Below are 20328 nucleotides of genomic sequence, written 5' to 3'. Positions count from 1 at the left end.
CCGTGCCGCCGTAACTATCAGTTCAACGGCTGAGATGATACGAGTTCATCTACCGGTAACTATCGCCAGATGAGATGATACGAGTAGCATTAACAGTTAATGGAGATGATACGAGTAGCATTAACTATCGCCAGATGAGATGATACGAGTTCATCTACCGGTAGCATTAACAGTAACTATCAGTTCAACGGCTGAGATGATACGAGTTCATCTACCGGTAACTATCGCCAGATGCTATGCCGGTACGACGTACACCAGCGGCCGACGATGAGATCTCTTCGTTTTGTTTTGCGCTCAGCGAAAAGTCAGCGGCGCGATCTTAGCGCGCATCACGTGCACTCTGGACCGCAAATATTATTCCGTCTCGCCATTTCGGTGCTGTTTATTCCGTCTCGGAGAAACCTGGCCGCTGCTACAGCCCAAAACAGCACGATGATGGTCCATATGGATCCATCTAGGCACCTCATCATAGCTTCCTGCAACTAGCCCGCACTCTCTCCATCGGAGCAGCCAGCAGTATACGCCAACCCAGGCGTTTTTCAGATTCATCCGCGGATAAGTTCGCAAATTATACCCAATCATTCAGGTCGGGGATAGAGATCGAGTACTCCAACTAACTGAGTACTGTTAATGCTGTGTACGACTTGTTGAGCCGACAAACCAAGACCCAACATATTGCCGCGCGCCGCATCCTGCTTAGAGCACCAACACTATCAGAAGTTCGAAACCAAATATTAGAACATCTCTATCGCAAGGAGAAAGCTCAGTCCTAAAAACTGCCAGCGCGCGGTGGCCAAAACGGTTGAAAAACGTGCTCCACCGAAATCTCAAAACAGTTCACGATCCGTTTTGGTTTCTTTTTATATTCATGTGAATGAGGTAGCATAAGAATTTCTGTCGACGTGTTTACACCAAATTTGTTTTGAAATTTCAAGTTCCCATGAGGAACCTATTTATTCGGCAATCAAGTGGAAGAAAAGAGAACCCGAATGGACGGATGATGAGGACGATGCGTTGTACCTCACATGGAATGATCAAGTTCGTCCTGAATCTTAGAGTGGAGTTAAGCACACGCATGAAATGTTTAGGAGCCAAATCCACGGGCGCGATGCACCACATGATAATTTTGTAAGCTGGTCGGACTATTTCGTCCCTGCGCGCTCCCGTGAGCGGCAGGGTGAAACCCTAGCGAGCGCCTCTTCTAGCCCCCTCTCCTTCCTCCCCCTCCCTCGCTGCCGCCAGTGGGTGTCGCCGGGCAAAGCCCCGGGGCGCGGGCGGCGGCGGGGCCCCTCCTTCTCCCTCGCGCGACGGTGGCGGCGCGGGCCGTCGCAGCCGGTGGGGGCGCGGTGGCTCCGTGGTGGTACCTCCACGCGCTCGGATAGCTGGTGGAGGCAGGGCTCCGCCCTGGCAAGGGTCGACACCGACGCGACCTCCTGGCGGTGACGCGCCCTGCGCGTCGGCTCTAGCCACCGGCGGTTCGCTCCTCTTACGTCGTCGGGGACTCCGGGTTGCGGCCTGGTCGGTCGCCTCGTCTGGGTCGGGGCAGGAGCCCTGGCGAGCCCAAGTGTCCCCCCCTCCAGATGTGTCGCCGTCGGCAGCCACGGGGGCTGAAGGCCGTCGATCTAGCGGGATGTGTCCTTCCACTCCCCCTCCGCTAGATCTGACCCGCACTACAGCCATGGGGGTTGCAGCACGTCGATCTTGGGTTGGTGTGCGGGGTGGCATGGGCGTAGTGGCTAGAGTGGTTGTTTGCCTCTTGGTCGGGGTTCGGTAGGCCGAAGATGGTGGCGTCGCTTGGTCTTCGGCTCGGTCCAGCGGTGCGTGGAGCTTGGACTTCGGGGCGGCGACCCTCGAAGGTGGGATCTTTCTAGTGTGCGGGCGAGCCAATAGCTCAGGTGCTAGCCGGTGCATGGTTGTGAGGGTGGCGTGGTACTCAGTGAGTGGTGTGCTGTGGCAGTGGCGCGGGTGCCTGATACGTCGAAAACGTATCTACTTTCTCGAACACTTTTGCTATTGTTTGCCCTCTAATTTGTGTGTTTTGAATACAACTAACACGGACTAACGCTGTTTTCAGCAGAATTGCTCTGGTGTCTCGTTTTTGTGCCGAAATCCAACTTTCAGGAAAATTCCCGGAAAATGTCGCAAAACTCATATTTCACCCGAAAACTCACGGAGCCAGAAGACAAGACAGAGGGGGCCACAAGGGGCCCACACCTACCCTAGGCGCGGGCCAGGCTTGGTCGCGCCTAGGGGTGGTCTGGCCGCCTCGGCCACCCCCTCGACCTCTCCTCCCGACTATATTAAGCCTCTGGCCCTAAAAATCGAGGGGGGTTCGACGTTTTTCCAAAAAGAGTTCCGCTGCTCCGCCGCCACCAGAAACCCCAATTCAGGAACCAGAAACTCTGTTATGGCATCCTGCCGGGACGGGTAATTGGAGGAGATCATCGCCATCACCGACGCCTCTCCATCAACCATCCATGATTTCCCCATCCATGTGTGAGTAATTCCCTGCTGTACGCTGTAGGGGATGATAGCGATTGGATGAGATTGTTCATGTAATACCTATAAGATTGTTGTGGGCATAGTGCCTAGTATCCGTTGTTAGTATTTTTGACATTGTTGCAACTTGTAATGCTTAATGCTTGTCACTTTGGGCCAGAGTGTCATGATCTCAGATCTGAACACGTTACTGATTCATGAGGATAATTATCGTTTTTGATTATACCTGCAAGTTGTATACACATATCGTTGTCCAGAACCCGAGGCCCCAAAGTGACAATAATTGGGAAAATCGGAGGGGGTGGCTTTGATGTGAGGATCACGTGTGTTCACAAAGTGTTAATACTTTGCTCCGGTACTCTATTAAAATGAGCACTTTAATTACCAGTAGATTCCCTTGAGGCCCCGCTGCAACGGGCTAGTAGGACAAAAGATGTCGTGCAAGTTTCTCATTGCGAGCATGCACGACTAAATAGGAACACAAGCCTATGGTTATTTTATACTAGGATGCCTTTATCATTATTACTTGCAATGCCCACGTGTTGCTATTATATGAACTATCTTATTCATGCAGTGCCCATTCATCCATCCATGTGCCTACAATATTTTAATCCTGTTGTCTACTGCAATCATTGCTACTGCTATTTTTATTTCATTATTGTCGTTACTTCACTACTACCAGTGCTATAAAACTGTTACTACTGATAAACTGTTGCGAGCGAGTCTATTTCCAGGTGCAGGTGAATTGACAACTCATCTGTTAAAATTATAAATATTCTTTGGCTCCCCTCGTGTCGAATCAATAAATTTCGGTTTTACTTCCCTCGAAGACTGTTGCGATCCCCTATACTTGTGGGTCATCAAGACTATTTTCTGGCACCGTTGCCAGGGAGAATAGCTTTATTTATAAGCCCACTTTAAGGTGATATTGTTCGCTGCAATTTACTTATTGTGGGAAAAGCTCCTGAATCGAGGTTCCTTATATTGCCATCCACTACAAAGCTAGAAGAGGTACAACTCTGAACATCTCTGTTGCTCTTGATTCGCCATCTGTTATGAGTAAGGTTCTTACTCCGCCACATGCTACTACTACTTCCGCTGAATCTGATAATGCTCCTGATGATTTTGATGATGCTTCTATTGTGCTTGATAAGAGTGGTTCGTTAGGTCCTTTTCTAGATAATACAATTTCTAGAGCTAAACAAATTGAAAATGTTGAAAATACTATTACACATGTTAGTTCACCTGAAGCTAGAGGGGATCCTAGTTATGATCTTGATGGAACTTATATTGAACTTGATGATGACTTCATTGAAGAATGTCATGCTACTAGATATGCAAGTGCTATTAAAAGTCTTCTTGCAAGACGAGCTGTTAGATATAATTTGTCTCCTGATGCTAAGTTTGCCACATCTCCCATAAATATTAGAGATAAGGATAATGATTTCTCTCCGGATTTATCTTACATATCTATTGTTGAGAAAGAACCTGAAAGTTCAGAGATGGTAAACCTAGAGGGGGGTGAATAGGTTTCTACATATTTTAATTCTTTCTTTGCAATATTAGGCTTTGCGGAATATAAAGATGAGCCTAATGCAAACTAGGTGAAACAACCTATATGAGGATATGATACGTCCAATTTGCATTACTATTTTATATCATAATTTGTTGTTATTCATTGATATATTTCATATTTGGAGATAATACTTATGTTATTTAATCTATTTTGCATGTTTCATGATTATTGGAGGATCGCGCACCGGAGCGAGGATTCTGCTGGAAAAAGCACCGTCAGAATGCAATATTTCGGAAGATCAACAGTTGACGGAAATTATATGAAAAATCCTATTTTTCCAGATGACGAAGGGAGACAGAAGGGGGACCCGAGGGGACCCGAGGTGGGCCCACCTCATAGGCCGGCGCGGCCCAAGGCCTGGCCGCGCCGCCCTGTGAGGAGGGGCCCACAGCCCCCTCTCGCCTCCTTTTCTTCGCGTACGCCTTCGTCCCGAAAACCTAAGCTCCAGGGGTACATCGCGAAGAGCCACGAGCCGCCTCGCGGGGCGGAGAACACCGAGAGAGAAAAGAGCTCTCCGGCAGGCTGAGATCCGCGGGGAAATTCCCTCCCGGAGGGGGAAATCGACGCCATCGTCACCCGTCATCGAGCTGGACATCATCTCCATCACCATCATCATCATCTTCATCATCATCACCGCCGTCTCCACCGCTGCACGCCGTCACCGCTGTAACAATTTGGGTTTGATCTTGATTGTTTGATAGGGGAAACTCTCCCGATGTTGATTTCTACTTGTTATTGATGCTATTGAGTGAAACCGTTGAACCAAGGTTTATGTTCAGATTGTTATTCATCATCATATCACCTCCGATCATGTTCCATATGATGTCTCGTGAGTAGTTCGTTTAGTTCTTGAGGACATGGGTGAAGTCTAAATGTTAGTAGTGAAGTATGGTTGAGTAATATTCAATGTTATGATATTTAAGTTGTGGTGTTATTCTTCTAGTGGTGTCGTGTGAACGTCGACTACACGACACTTCACCTTTATGGGCCTAGGGGAATGCATCTTGTACTCGTTTGCCAATTGCGGGGTTGCCGGAGTGACGAAACCTGAGCCCCCGTTGGTATATCGATGCGGGAGGGATAGCAGGATCTCGAGTTTAAGGTTGTGGTTAGATTTATCTTAATTACTTTCTTGTAGTTGCGGATGCTTGCAAGGGGTATAATCACAAGTATGTATTAGTCCTAGGAAGGGCGGTACATTAGCATAGGTTCACCCACACAACACTTATCAAAACAATGAAGATTAATTAGCCGTATGTAGCGAAAGCACTAGACTAAAATCCCGTGTGTCCTCGAGAACGTTTAGTTATTATAAGTAAACAAACCGGCTTGTCCTTTGTGCTAAAAAGGATTGGGCCACTCGCTGCAATTATTACTCTGGCACTTTACTTACTCGTACTTTATTCATCTGTTACATCAAAACTCCCTGAATACTTGTCTGTGAGCATTTACAGTGAATCCTTCATCGAAACCGCTTGTCAACACCTTCTCGCTCCTCGTTGGGATCGACATTCTTACTTATCGAAGATACTACGATACACCCCCTATACTTGTGGGTCATCAAGACTATTTTCTGGCGCCGTTGCCGGGGAGTGAAGCGCTATTGGTAAGTGGAATTGGTAAGGGAAATTTCTACTTTTTGTGCTGATTTTATTTCTGCCTGCTACTATAATTCATTATGGAGAGATCTTCTCTTGAGTGTTTATTTGGGAAATCTACTACTACTGCAAAGGTAGTGGATGAGGCGCCAGGTAAGGAAGAAATACCATACAAAATAGCTATGAAAATTATTGAACGTGTAGTGGATAACCGTTATACAGGGGATGGAACTGTCCACCCTGGAGATCATTTATTGTTCTTACATGAATTATGCGGTTTATTCAAGTGTGCAGGTATTGCTATGGATGAAGTGAGGAAGAAACTATTCTCTATATCGCTGTCTGGTAAAGCGGCGCATTGGTATAAATTACTGGATAATGGGGATTCTCTTGAATGGAATGATATTGTGCCCCGGTTTTATTCTAAGTTCTATCCTCCAAGTGAGATTCACAAAGATCGGAATCGCATATATAATTTTTGGCCTCATGAAGGAGAGAGTATTGCCCAAGCATGGGGAGATTGAAGTCTTTAATGCTCAAATGCCCCATTCTCGAGCTTCCTGGTAATATTATTATTGATAATTTCTATGCAAGACTTTCTTTTCAAGACAAGACCTTGCTGGATACTTTTTGTTCTGGATTATTTACACGCAACAAGGAAGAGTTTAAAAGGGACCTTCTTAATCGGATCCAAGAAAATACTGAAGGATAGGAGAACGACAAGGATAGAGAATCAGGTATAAATTATGATTATAAATGCATTGAAGCTTTTATGGATACCGATAAATTTCGTAATATGAGTGCTACTTATGGTCTTGATTCTCAAGTTGCTGCAAATCTTTATAAAGCTTTTGCTTCTCATTATGAATTGCCTAAGAAGAACTTTGATAAGTATCATGAACCGTATAAAGATAAAATTGATTCATCTATAAATAAATGTGTTGTAGTTGAAACTGTTGATCATGTTATTCCCGAAGCTTATATTGAAAAAACTCCTTTCCCCTGCTAAAATGAAGGAGTACTCTATTATAAATAGTGCGGTTCATAAAAGTGAAAAGAAACCTATAGAACCTGAAGAACAAATAAAAGTTGAACTTCGTTGTTGCAATTGTTAAAGATCTTGTGACTCGAAAATGTGGAGGATGGTCATATTATTTTCTCGTGAAGATGCCTCTAATATTTTTTCACATCCTAATAAGTCCAAGCAAGCTAGTGTTCCTATGCTATCCATTAGAATTGGTGATCATTGTTATTATGGTTTGTGTGATATTGGTGCAAGTATTAGTGCTATTCCTTATGAGCTTTACACGGAGATTATGCACGAAATTGGTTCTTGTGAACTTGAAGATATTGATGTGGTTATTCGGCTGGCTAATAGAGAAACTATCTCTCCAATTGGTATTGTTCGAGATGTGGAAGTTCTATGTGGTAAGATTAAATATCATGCTGACTTTTTGGTACTTGGTTACTGTTGCTAGTAAATATTGTCCTATCATTTTTGGTAGACCTTTTCTAAATACTTGTGGAGCTATTATAGATTGCAAGAAAGAGAAAATTTTGAATAAATTTGCTGGTGAATCTTATGAGTTTAACTTCTCTAAATTTACCAAAACTCCTTATAAAATTGATTCGCCTAATAGTGATTTTAAAGTTGAACAGTGTGCGTCTATTGCTCTTGCTCCTAGTAATCCTTTGCAGCAACATTTGGAGAATAGTGAGAGTGAAGTTTTTAGGGAAGAAAGAGATGAGCTTGATGAAATTTTCCTTCGTCAACCTATTCTTAAGCATGATTTACCGGTGGAAGATCCGGGTACAACACCACCACCAAAGGAAGATCCTGTCTTTGATTTAAAACCATTGCTCGATAATCTTAAATATGCTCATATTGATGATAAGAAAATATATCCTGTTATTATTAGTTCTAAGCTTTCGGAGTTTGAAGAAGAAAGGTTATTGGAAATATCGAAGAAACACCGAGGTGCTATTGGCTACACTCTTGATGACTTGAAGGGGATTTCTCCCTCTATTTGCCAACATGCCATTAATATGGAAGATGATGCGAAGCTCGTTGTTGAACCTCGGCGTCGTCTAATTCCTAAGATGAAGGATGTGGTAAGAAATGAGGTATTAAGACTCCTTGAAGCTGGTATTATATATCCTATTGCCGATAGTAGATGGGTTAGTCCTATGCATTGTGTTCCTAAGAAAGGAGGAATGACTCGTTGTGCCTAATGATAATGATGAGCTCATCCCTCAAAGAGTAGTTGTAGGGTATAGAATGTGCATTGATTATCGAAAAGTTAATAAGGTTACTAAGAAAGATCATTACCCTTTACCATTTATTGATCAAATGTTAGAAAGGTTGTCTAAAAATACTCATTTTTGCTTTCTTGATGGTTATTCGGGTTTTCACAAATTGCTTGTTAAAACTAAAGATCAAGAGAAAACCACTTTCACTTGTCCTTATGGAACTTATGCTTATAGGCGTATGCCTTTTGGTTTATGTAATGCTCCTGCTACTTTTCAAAGATGCATGTCCGCTATTTTTCATGGCTTTTGTGAGAGTATTGTAGAGGTATTCATGGATGATTTTTCTGTCTATGGGAATTCTTTTGATAATTGCTTGCGAAACCTTGATAAAGTTTTGCGGAGATGTGAAGAAACTAACCTTGTTCTTAATTGGGAGAAATGCCACTTTATGGTTAATGAAGGAATTGTATTGGGACATAAAATTTCCGAGAGAGGTATTGAAGTTGATAGAGCTAAAGTTGAAGCCATTGAGAAGATGCCCTATCCTAGGGATGTTAAAGGTATTCGTAGTGTTCTTGGTCATGTTGGGTTTTATAGGAGGTTTATTAAAGACTTCTCCACGATTTTAAAGCCTCTTACTAATCTTCTTCAAAAAATGTACCTTTTGTTTTTGATGATGATTGTAAGGAAGCTTTTGAAACTCTAAAGAGAGCCTTAACAACTGCCCCTATAGTTGAACCTCCTGATTGGAACTTACCATTTGAAATTATGTGTGATGCTAGTGATTTTGTCTGTAGGCGTCTGTTCTTGGACAGCGAGTAGATAAAAAACTGAATGTTATTCATTATGCTAGTAAAACTCTTGATGCTGCTCAAAGAAATTATGCTACAACTGAAAAAGAATTATTAGTTGTAGTCTTTGCTTGTGATAAGTTTAGATCCTATATTGTTGATTCAAAAGTTACAATTCATACTGATCATGCTCGCAATTAGATATCTTATGACAAAGAAAGATGCTAAACCAAGGCTTATTAGATGGGTACTTCTTTTGCAAGAATTTGATTTACATATTGTAGATAGGAAAGGTGCTGATAATCCTGTTGCTGATAATTTGTCTAGATTGGAAAATATTGCTTATGATCCTGTTCTCGTTAATGATAGTTTTCCAAATGAACAATTGGCTGTAATAAAGGTGAGCTCGCGAGACAGCCCTTGGTATGCTGATTATGCTAACTTTATTGTTTCCAAGTACTTGCCTCCAACCTTTTCAACTCAACAAAGGAGGAAATTCTTTTATGACTTGAGGCATTATTTTTGGGATGACCCACACTCATATAAAGAAGGAGCGGATGGTATTCTGCGAAGATGTGTTCCCGAATATGAGCAACAAGAGATATTGAGTAAATGTCATGGTAGTGCTTATGGAGGACATCATGCCGGAGATAGAACCGCGCAAAAGGTTCTACAATCAGGTTTTTATTGGCCAGCTCTCTTCAAAGATGCAAGGAAGTTTATTTTATCTTGTGATGAATGTCAAAGGGTTGGTAATAATCTCCAGACGCAATGAAATGCCTATGAATTATACTCTTGTTATTGAACCGTTTGATTGTTGGGGATTTGACTTCATGGGACCTTTTCCCTCTTCAGAAGGTAACACTCATATACTTGTTGCTGTTGATTATGTTACTAAATGGGTGGAAGCCATACCTACAAAAAGTGCTGATGGTGAGACCTCTTTAAGAATGCTTTTAGACATTATTTTTCCTAGATTTGGAGTTCCTAGATATATTATGACGGATGGAGGTTCTCATTTTATTCATGGTGGTTTTAGAAAAACTCTTGCTAAATATGGTATTAATCATAGAATTGCTTCCGCTTATCATCCTCAAACTAGTGGGCAAGTAGAACTATCAAATAGAGAAATTAAATCTATCTTGCAAAAGACTGTTAATAAAACTAGAAAGAATTGGGCTAGTAAATTGAAGGAAGCACTATGGGCTTATAGAACTTCTTATAAAAATCCCATGGGAATGTCACCTTATAAAATGGTTTATGGAAAAGCTTGTCATTTACCTTTAGAACTAGAGCACAAGGCTTATTGGGCTGTTAGAGGATTAAATAAAGATACTAAACTAGCCGGTAATAAGAGGTTGCTGCAATTAAGTTCTCTAGATGAATGGAGAAGTGAAGCTTATGAAAATGCTAAACTCTTTAAAGAGAAAGTTAAGAAATGGCATGATAGAAGGATTATCAAAAGAGAGTTTAATATTGGGGATAAAGTCCTATTGTATCGGTCTCGTCTCGGATTCTTTGCGGGGAAATTACTCTCGAAATGGGAAGGACCATATGTTGTTGAGGAGGTGTATCGTTCGGGAGCAATTAAAATTAGTTCTCTCCAAGGCAATGCCACGCAAGTGGTGAATGGACAAAGACTCAAGCATTATATCTCGGGTGATTCTTATAATGTAGATGTTGATGTTATTCGAGTGGAAACACCGAGAGGCTTTCATCAAAGGTCAAATTGACGAGTCCGCCGAACTCGACTTTGAATAGGTAACGATACGAGGTAATAAAAAGTTCGCGATTTACTTTCCGAACAATGTTTTTGCTGTTTTTGGAAAATATGAAAAATTACGAGATCGAAACGGAGTGGAGGAGACGCACGAGGGCGTGCCCCCATAGGCCGGCGCGGCCGGGCCTTGGCCCGCGCCGCCCTATGAGCTGGCCGCCTCGTCGCCCCTTTCCGACTCCGGTTCGACCCGGTACTTTCATTATGACATAAAAATTCCTGCTATATAATCCCCGGACCCTCGGAGGTCCGTATATTGTTTTCTCGACGTGTTTTGTTTCAAGTCTGTTTCGCCAGGATCTATTTTCAATCTAGGAGCACCATGGCCTCCAACAATAAGGGCAAGGGGCTTTCGGATGAAGATATTCAAGATCCCGAGTGGAAAGAGGTGGACGAGAGCGTCAAGAAAGAAGATGAAGAAGAAGTGGAGGAAGACTCGCGCGCATACCCTCGTGCCACCGTCGCAAGCATCAAAGTGGTGGATAACCCTTTTAGTGCAAACAGGAGCGCAAGAATTCGCACCGGAGGAAGGGTTCCATGTCATTACCTAGCTCCAAAGACATCTTCTACAGGCACTTACCATCCCTTCCGCAATCTAATCTACAATAATCAAATTGAAAGGACTCCCAAGGCAGCATTGCCTAGCAATTGGGATATAGATCGTTCTAACACTGCAGGAAGGACGAAGCCTGAAGGCTGAAGGGTGGGGAAATAACTCCAAGAATTGGGACTCGCCGTCGGACATACTTCTTAATCGCGTCGAGCACAATTCGGAGATGATCCGCAACCTCATGTACAAGATTGATGAGCTTCGGGAGCTTGTGGAGAAGCTTGTCGGGAATTCATCACCACCATCGCCAAAGGAGTAATTCATCATCGGTATTGGCATCCCCTTGGTTTGTTCCAAGCTTGGGGAGTGCCGTGGTATCACATCATCACTACCTTTTTACTTTTTACTATCAAGTAGTGTCATATCATGAGTAGGGAAGTTATCATATAAGATGGGTTGCGGTATGGAAGTATCTCTCCTTTAGTTGGTTGTCTATGTATCCCTTGGTGTGAGTTATCGTTATGAAATATTAATGAGAAGTCTTATCATTTACATATTGCACACCTTATTTTAGCTTGCAATTTCTATTATATGATTGATCTTGATTTTAGTATTGGTACCACTTTGGGAGCATTGAGTAAATTTATTTGGTTTTGGCAAACTTAGCATTGGTCAATAGCAACAACGCCTTGAGGTTTAAGTAGAAAAGAGAAATATATATAGTTGTTTCATTGTCTTCCTTTCTTGTTAGCTCATAGCTTATTATTCTGAAGTTAAAATTGTTCGTGCTTACAAGAAAGATGCATGATTGTTTCTATCACATGTATATTTGTTTGTTTCCCTCAACTTTTGTGCTTGCTAATTAACCTTGCTAGCCAAAGACCTGTACTGAGAGGGAATGCTTCTCGTGCATCCAAACCTCAACCAAAACCTATGCCATTTGTGTCCACAATATCTACCTACTACATGGTATTTCCCTGCCATTCCAAGTAAATACTTCACGTGCTACCTTTAAACAATTCAAAATTTATTACTTCTTATTTGTGTCAATGGTTTATAGCTCATGAGGAAGTATGTGGTGTTTTATCTTTCAGTCTTGTTAGGCAGCTTCCACTAATGGACTAGTGGCTTCATCCACTTATCCTATAATTTTGCAAAAAGAGTCGGCAACGGGGTTCCCAGCCCCAATTAATCAACTTTCATTAATAATTCTCTTCACATGTTTTGCTCTGATTCATCAGTAAGCAACTTAATTTTGCAATAGACACTCCTCCATGGTATGAGATTGTTGGAAGGCACCCGATTATTCGGTTAGCCATGGCTTGTGTAAGCAAAGGTTGGGGGGAGTGTCATCCTTAAATAAACTAAAGTACATGTGTAAACAAAAGAGAAGAGGGATGATCTACCTTGCTGGTAGAGATAACGTCCTTCATGGGAGCCGCTCTTTGGAAGTCCGTTTGGCAAGGGGGTTAGAGTACCCGCTACCAGTCGTTGACAACAACAAACACCTCTCAAAATATTACTTTTATTCTCTTTATATGATTTGAAAACTGAAAAAGCTCTAGCACATGATTTAATCCCTGCTTGTGTTATCACCAGGATTTAACCGCGGTCAGGAGGTGGGCCGCGATCAAGATGGGCTTAGAAGATTATATATGGAAAATCGATGAAGCGGCCTTGCATGGAGAATTTGGGCTAGTTAAGCCCGTGTATCTTAGCATAATAGATTGTGTATCGATTTAGAAGTTAGAGTTTGTCTCGTGCACGGGATTAGTGCACGCCCACATTTAGAAAGTCCCTCGGACTATAAATATGTACCTAGGGTTTATGGAATAAACAACAACTCACGTTCAACCCCAAAAACAAACCAATCTCGGCGCATCGCCAACTCCTTCGTCTCGAGGGTTTCTATCGGGTAGCGACATGCTGCCTAGATCGCATCTTGCGATCTAGGCAAGCACAAGCCCCACGTTGTTCATGCGTTGCTCGTACTCGAAGCGTTTTTGATGGCGAGCAACGTAGTTATCATTAGATGTGTTAGGGTTAGCATTGTTCTTCGTTTAAGCATGCTTACGTAGTGCAACCCTTGCATATCTAGCCGTCCTCACGCCTATCTCAGGTGTGGGGGCGGCACCCCGCTTGATCATTATTTAGTAGATCCGATCCGTTACGATTGCTCCTTGTTCTACAAGGATTAGTTTAATATCCGCAATAGTTTGGCCTTACAATGGGGGGAGGATCCAAGTGGCACGTAGGGTGGCGTTCGCAAGTCCTAAACGGGATGTTCCTAGGATCAACTTCGTGTTGGTTTTTTGGCCTTGTTTAGGATCGGCTTACGAGCACCGTGCGTGGCCGCAAGGCCCAACCTCGGAGTAGGATGATCCGGTTATGCGGTGAAAACCCTAAATCGTCGTAGATCTCATTAGCTTCATCTTGATCAAGCAGGACCACCAAGTATTCGTGCACCCCGTACGGATCATGGGTGGATCGGCTCTTTGAGCCGATTCACGGGATAACCCGAGAGCCGATCGAGGCTCGTATTTAACGTTTACATGTATGCCCCGCGAGAAACTAAGCGAGGCAACCTCATCACCTTCCCCGACCAGGTATAGGTCGGGTGGCACGCCCTTGCACCTCGCAACGCCGCGTGTGACCGGAAGAGCATTGCGGGCCGTCGCTCGGAGGGGTCTCGGCCAGCCGCAGCTCTAGGCTCCCCCGGCTCTACGGTGTTGACAAGGCCACTGCCCGCCGGTGGGTTTTGGCGATCAACACATTCTCGGCACGCCGGTGGGACAATCGTCCGCATCAACCACATCGCCATCTACATCCGAGATGGCGGACGGCACGCCGGTCACCTACGAGGATCCGCCTCGATGACCTCAAGAAGCAATACAACGAGATCAAGGCTACCCTCGAAGCCGACCTCATCGGCTCTTTTCGCAGAACCCGTTCCGGTGGCATCGGATGGAAGGGGTTCTCACCGAAGGTGCACTCGATGGGGTAGATCTCTCGCCCCGTCGGAGGAACGCACCGTGGGTCCGCGGCAGAGATCAACTACCCGGTGGCTCACTCGCTACACCGTCACTCGAGAACTTGGTCAACGTGCCTGGAGCGTGTCGCTCGCGCGTGATCCGAGAGATCATGAGCCACCATTACTCGCCGTCGGGACCAGCTCTCGGGACGCATCAAGGAGAGTTGCCATTCCGAGTCCCGTCCACCGCTGCCATTTGCGTTGGCGGCACTCGCTGAAGTGCCGACTACACCGGCATTCCTCGTCTACGAGACTGGTGGCGACCCCGGTGACTACCAGCTCTTAATGGAGGCGCCTAAGGAGATCCCTCATGGATACGCGTGCATGTATGTGCCGGATTGTGGTGACCGGGCACTCACGAACCAGGCCACAACATCGGGGACTCCGGCGAAGACAGGAGGAACGTCGGCGACAGAGCGTACGTGGCTAACTAAATACGCCACACCGACGAAACTCCCGAGCCCAGCTCCTGCAGCCGGCTCGTAGCCGGAAAAGCAAACGTGGCAGGCCAAGTACGCCACCCCGGCGAATCTTCGTAGTGCAACTCCTACGGCCAGCACAGCGGATCAGATCAGCACCATACCGAGAGACCAGTTCGGCATGATGCCGAAAAGAAGGGCGATCGGCTATTCCAAGCCGTACCCCGACGATTACGAGATGATCCCGCCGCCACCAAAATATCGGCTCCCCGACTTCTCCAAATTCAGTGGATCGGATGGCTCCAGCTCCATCGAGCACGTCGGCCCGATATTTGGCTCAACTAGGACCGGCTTCGGTGTCGGATCAGCTACGCGTGAGGCTCTTTTCACAGTCCCTCACGGGATCGGCTTTTGGATGGTACACCTCTCTACCAGCGAACTCCATCCAGCTCTTGGAAGCAATTGGAAGAACAGTTCCATATGCAATACCATTCAGAAGCTTCCGAGTCCGGCATTGCCGATCTAGCACAACTACGTCGAAGCGCGGGGAAACGGTGACGAATCACATCCGGCGCTTCGAGAATCTTAGGAACCGATGTTATTCGGTTCGTATAACCGAAAAGGAAGCGATCGAGTTGGCGTAGCAGTGCCTTGCAACACAGCTCAAGGACATGGCCTCCCAAGCGAGATTATCCCTCGCCGGCGCACATGGTTCGAAACTATCAGCATATGAACAGCGCCACCCCGACCTGTACCAAGACAAATTCAAGCGTGCGATAGTCATGGTCGATACGGAGGAGGATGAAGTGTCCGCGGGAGGCCAAGAGATAGCAAGTGGCTGAGTGGACTCGGGGAGGAACCCCTGTGGCCTGCAAATGGGTAAAGCCACCAGGGCCGCCTGTGGGATTTGATTTTGACGTGACCAAGACCGAACAAATCTTCGACCTCCTGCTCAAGGAGAAACAGATTGACGGTTCCCGAAGGTCTCAAGTTCCCCACGGCGAAAGAGCTAAACGGAAAGCCGTACCGCATATTCCACAACTCGCTTTCCCATGCCACCAACGACCGCCGGGTGTGGCGTCAGCACATCCAAGCGGCGATAGAGAAGGGGCGGCTAATTTTCAACCAAGTACGCCATGAAGGTCGACACCCAACCCTTCCCCGCCGTTAACATGGTAGAAATCACCTACCCCGAAGGTTGCCAGCCCAGGTCCCTCGTTCAGCATCAACATGGTAGGACCCGGAAACCACTCGGCAAAGATGGAGATGAGGGCAAGCTGCTCTCACAAAGCAAGGATACGAAGAGGCCGCTCCACGCGATCGGCTCCGTCATGATGGCAAGCGCTATGTCACAGAGGGAGAGGTGAAGAATATAAGATATCGACGACCCCTCTCTGATCACCTCCTCAACAAATATGTTAGCCAGTATGACCAACGCCGGCGACACAATTACGATGATAGAGAAGATCGTTTGGCTAGAGAAGCCAGAAGATATCGTCGGCAGGATCACGATAAGGAGGAGCACGAGCGCTATGCCACGGAAGCATCAAGGGAGCAAGACAACAACGCCAGGCATTGGGACTGCCCCTTCTTCATACACTGCTGGGATTCAGGAATGAGCCGATTGCCCACAATCGGCAATTGCCCGAATGCAATCGAAAAAGAAGGAGGCAGCCAACGTGTCCGTGTTCGAGCGCCTAGGGCCTCTCCCGCCACAAAGCAAACGCGCTGAGTCGCCTCGTTGGGCAGATCTTGAAGATTCGGAAGACGAGGGAGAAGTGGAAGAAGACAGTACCACCGGCCAAGGTGGTGCCCCGACGGACTCAGCCGTTCCCGAAGCGCAGTGGTTCAGCCGATTGCGCGGCCCGGAGGAAGCCGAAAGGTTGTACCTGCATACGCTAAGAAAGGCACGGCCTGATCCGGCTGCAAAGGTTCAGCCGAACCCCGGATGAAGAGGGTCGTTCACGGAAAATGGAGTGGCGCCCTAAACAGAGGAAAGCCGATGATGAGACATCGGCTGGCACAAACATGGTACTCGTCTTGCCGACGGAGCGTAGCGCTCCACGACTCTACGGAGCACACAAGGTGGACGACAGCAGGCGCATCAAGTCAGAGGTTGGGTTGGTTTCATCCAGCCTGACCAAGTAGCGAGATCAAACCAATGGGCAAACCAGGAGAGGCTGATCCTTGTGATCGGCCCCAAAAATTTACGAAGGGAACTTACAAAACCTTCAACGAACAAGCAACGTGGAGGCCGATTCCAGTGATCGGCCAAAATTATCCTCACCTACCTTTCTGGCCTGGGTTCAACATGTTATCCAACGAGCCGATACCATCAATTTTCTTGACAGAATCGGCTCGGGGGGCACCTGTGTATATGAAAATACGAGGATATACAACAGAAGCATCTCATCTTTTGTTGACGGGTATTGAAATATGGGGGCCGATGCACAGGTCGGCCGTAAAAATAAAAAGTGAAAATTCGAAAATTTTCGAGCACAGCCGATGCAAGCAGACATCGACTTCAGAATCAAGAAACAGCCGATGTGTAGCCATCGACTCTAGTTGTGCGAGGAGTATCAAGCCTTCACCAAATCCAGGACTTCCAATCTGTGGGGCTAGTGCAGTCGAAACGAAAAATTATCGGCTGTGGCACATTCTCGCCTCGAGTAAGAGCTCGGGGGGCATCTCACCTTGAAGGCTTTCCGCTCAGAGAAGCCGATTGGTGTTCAAATCGGCTGACGCTGCATAAGGAACTTCCCCACACACGATCAGGCCCAGGTCTACACAGTTCATGCGCGCATTCCTCGTCTCTGTTTTGCATTGGCTGAGACTCGGGGGCAACGAGCCCGGTAGATCGCTCCGTTGGAGGACCGATGCGTTGTTATCGGCTTATTACACATTGGCGAAGAGGGCAAATCGGCAAGGTCGGTAGGAGAGGCAAATCGGCTCAATCAAACTCGAAGAAATCGGCAAAATCAAAGTGGGGAACAGCTTCTTCATTGATAGGCGGGATTTCTTACATAAAGAGTTGAATTGCTCTCAAAAGGAAATACGAGGGGATACATTGCCCCATCTACCACTACCGACCCTATGACAGAGGTCCTATCTACGGGCCGTCATTGTCCTCATCGTCATCATCCGAGCTCTCATCGCACCGCTGCCGATGGGCTCCTCGTCGCTACTCCCGTAGCCCTCCACGGGGGCCTCATCCCCGTCTTCGTCGTCGCTGCTGGTCATCGTCCCACCACATGCGAAGGCGCTTCGCCGGTGGGTAGCCCTCGAGGGAGTCGTCGTCGTCGTCGTCCTCCTCCTCCTCTTCTTCCTCCATCACCCCCTCGGAAGAGGTGAAGTCGTCCCGAGAGAAGCGATCGTCATCGCTCTCCTCCTCCGGTTCCCCGTCGGCGAGGAAACGGAGGTCGCTCTCCCGTCCGTCGAGGACCGGTCGTCCTCGGACCGGATGGAGAAGTCATGGTCCGACTCCTCCCCGGCCGCAATGGCGCGGCGGGTATTGGCCGCATGGACCGCCGCCGGGTTGTGCTCCGGCGTCGGCTCGCGGGACATGGAGGACCGGGCCGGAGGGGTCCGATGGGGCTGAGGAGGAAGAAGACATGATGGTGCGGGAGGGTTTCGGACCGCTAATGCGAGGATGCAGGCGGAACCGACTCGTAGCGGTTAAATAAAAGGGAGATGGTGAAAATTCAATGCCACGAGCAGCTTCCGAGGAAGTGGTGTTTGAAAGAAAGAGAAAAGACTGCCAAATCACGCGGAGAAGTTGAGGAGGCAAGTCATCATGATGACGGATACTGCGACGGTTCTGCCACGACATGACCCGACGAGAGCGTCATGATTTTGGAAATTCCATTTCCAAAACCAGGGGGGCATGTGTTATCACCAGGATTTAACCGCGGTCAGGAGGTGGGCCGCGATCAAGATGGGCTTAGAAGATTATATATGGAAAATCGATGAAGCGGCCTTGCATGGAGAATTTGGGCTAGTTAAGCCCGTGTATCTTAGCATAATAGATTGTGTATCGATTTAGAAGTTAGAGTTTGTCTCGTGCACGGGATTAGTGCACGCCCACATTTAGAAAGTCCCCTGGACTATAAATATGTACCTAGGGTTTATGGAATAAACAACAACTCACGTTCAACCCCAAAAACAAACCAATCTCGGCGCATCGCCAACTCCTTCGTCTCGAGGGTTTCTATCAGGTAGCGACATGCTGCCTAGATCGCATCTTGCGATCTAGGCAGCACAAGCCCCACGTTGTTCATGCGTTGCTCGTATCGAAGCGTTTTTGATGGCGAGCAACGTAGTTATCATTAGATGTGTTAGGGTTAGCATTGTTCTTCGTTTAAGCATGCTTACGTAGTGCAACCCTTGCATATCTAGCCGTCCTCACGCCTATCTCAGGTGTGGGGGCGGCACCCCGCTTGATCATTATTTAGTAGATCCGATCCGTTACGATTGCTCCTTGTTCTACAAGGATTAGTTTAATATCCGCAATAGTTTGGCCTTACAATGGGGGGAGGATCCAGTGGCACGTAGGGTGGCGTTCGCAAGTCCTAAACGGGATGTTCCTAGGATCAACTTCGTGTTGGTTTTTTGGCCTTGTTTAGGATCGGCTTACGAGCACCGTGCGTGGCCGCAAGGCCCAATCTCGGAGTAGGATGATCCGGTTATGCGGTGAAAACCCTAAATCGTCGTAGATCTCATTAGCTTCATCTTGATCAAGCAGGACCACCAAGTATTCGTGCACCCCGTACGGATCATGGGTGGATCGGCTCTTTGAGCCGATTCACGGGATAACCCGAGAGCCGATCGAGGCTCGTATTTAACGTTTACATGTATGCCCTGCGAGAAACTAAGCGAGGCAACCTCATCACCTTCCCGACCGGGTATAGGTCAGGTGGCACGCCCTTGCACTTCGCAACGCCGCGTGTGACCGGAAGAGCATTGCGGGCCGTCGCTCGGAGGGGTCTCAGCCAGCCGCAGCTCTAGGCTCCCCCGGCTCTACGAGTGTTGACAAGGCCACCGCCCGCCGGTGGGTTTTGGCGATCAACGCCTTCCTCTGCGAAGGGCCTCGTCTTTTACTTTATGTTGAGTCGGTAAACCTATTTCCCTCCATCTCGAAGCAAGCATTTGAGTTGTTGTGATCAAACCATTATATTGTGATTTGCTTCATCATGTCTTTTACTCTTCCTTGTTTAGTACAAGTTTTATCTGAATGAATATAGCTTTGAAAGTTATCAATGATCACTATGATTGAGTATGCAAGTTTACCATAAGCTTTAATATGAAAGCGCTGCTCAATAGATAAGTATAATCTGCTAATCGTTCTCTCGACCAAGAACAAAGTTTGCCATCACCAACTATGATTTCTTATGCACCTTTATTTGTGATTACCTTATACTTGTTTCAAGTTGAGTTATATGAGGAAGTTGTTTACTAGAATGTCTTGTGTGAATGAATATGATGCTTCTTGTCCGTATTTGATTTATCGACTCTTCACTCCATAAACATGTGGTCCTGTTTACCGAGTTCATTTCGCTTGGGGACAAGCGAAGTCTAAGCTTGGGGGAGTTGATACGTCCAATTTGCATCACTATTTTATATCATAATTTGCTGTTATTCATTGATATATTTCATATTTGGAGATAATACTTATGTTATTTCATCTATTTTGCATGTTCATCATTATTGGAGGATCGCGCACCGGAGCCAGGATTCTGCTGGAAAAAGCACCGTCAGAATGCAATATTTCGGAAGATCAACAGTTGACGGAAATTATATGAAAAATCCTATTTTTCCAGATGACGAAGGGAGCCGGAAGG

This window comes from Lolium rigidum, chromosome 2, assembly GCF_022539505.1.
Source record: "Lolium rigidum isolate FL_2022 chromosome 2, APGP_CSIRO_Lrig_0.1, whole genome shotgun sequence".
NCBI classification, from domain to species: Eukaryota; Viridiplantae; Streptophyta; class Magnoliopsida; order Poales; family Poaceae; genus Lolium; species Lolium rigidum.
This window is presented reverse-complemented; position numbering follows the sequence as displayed.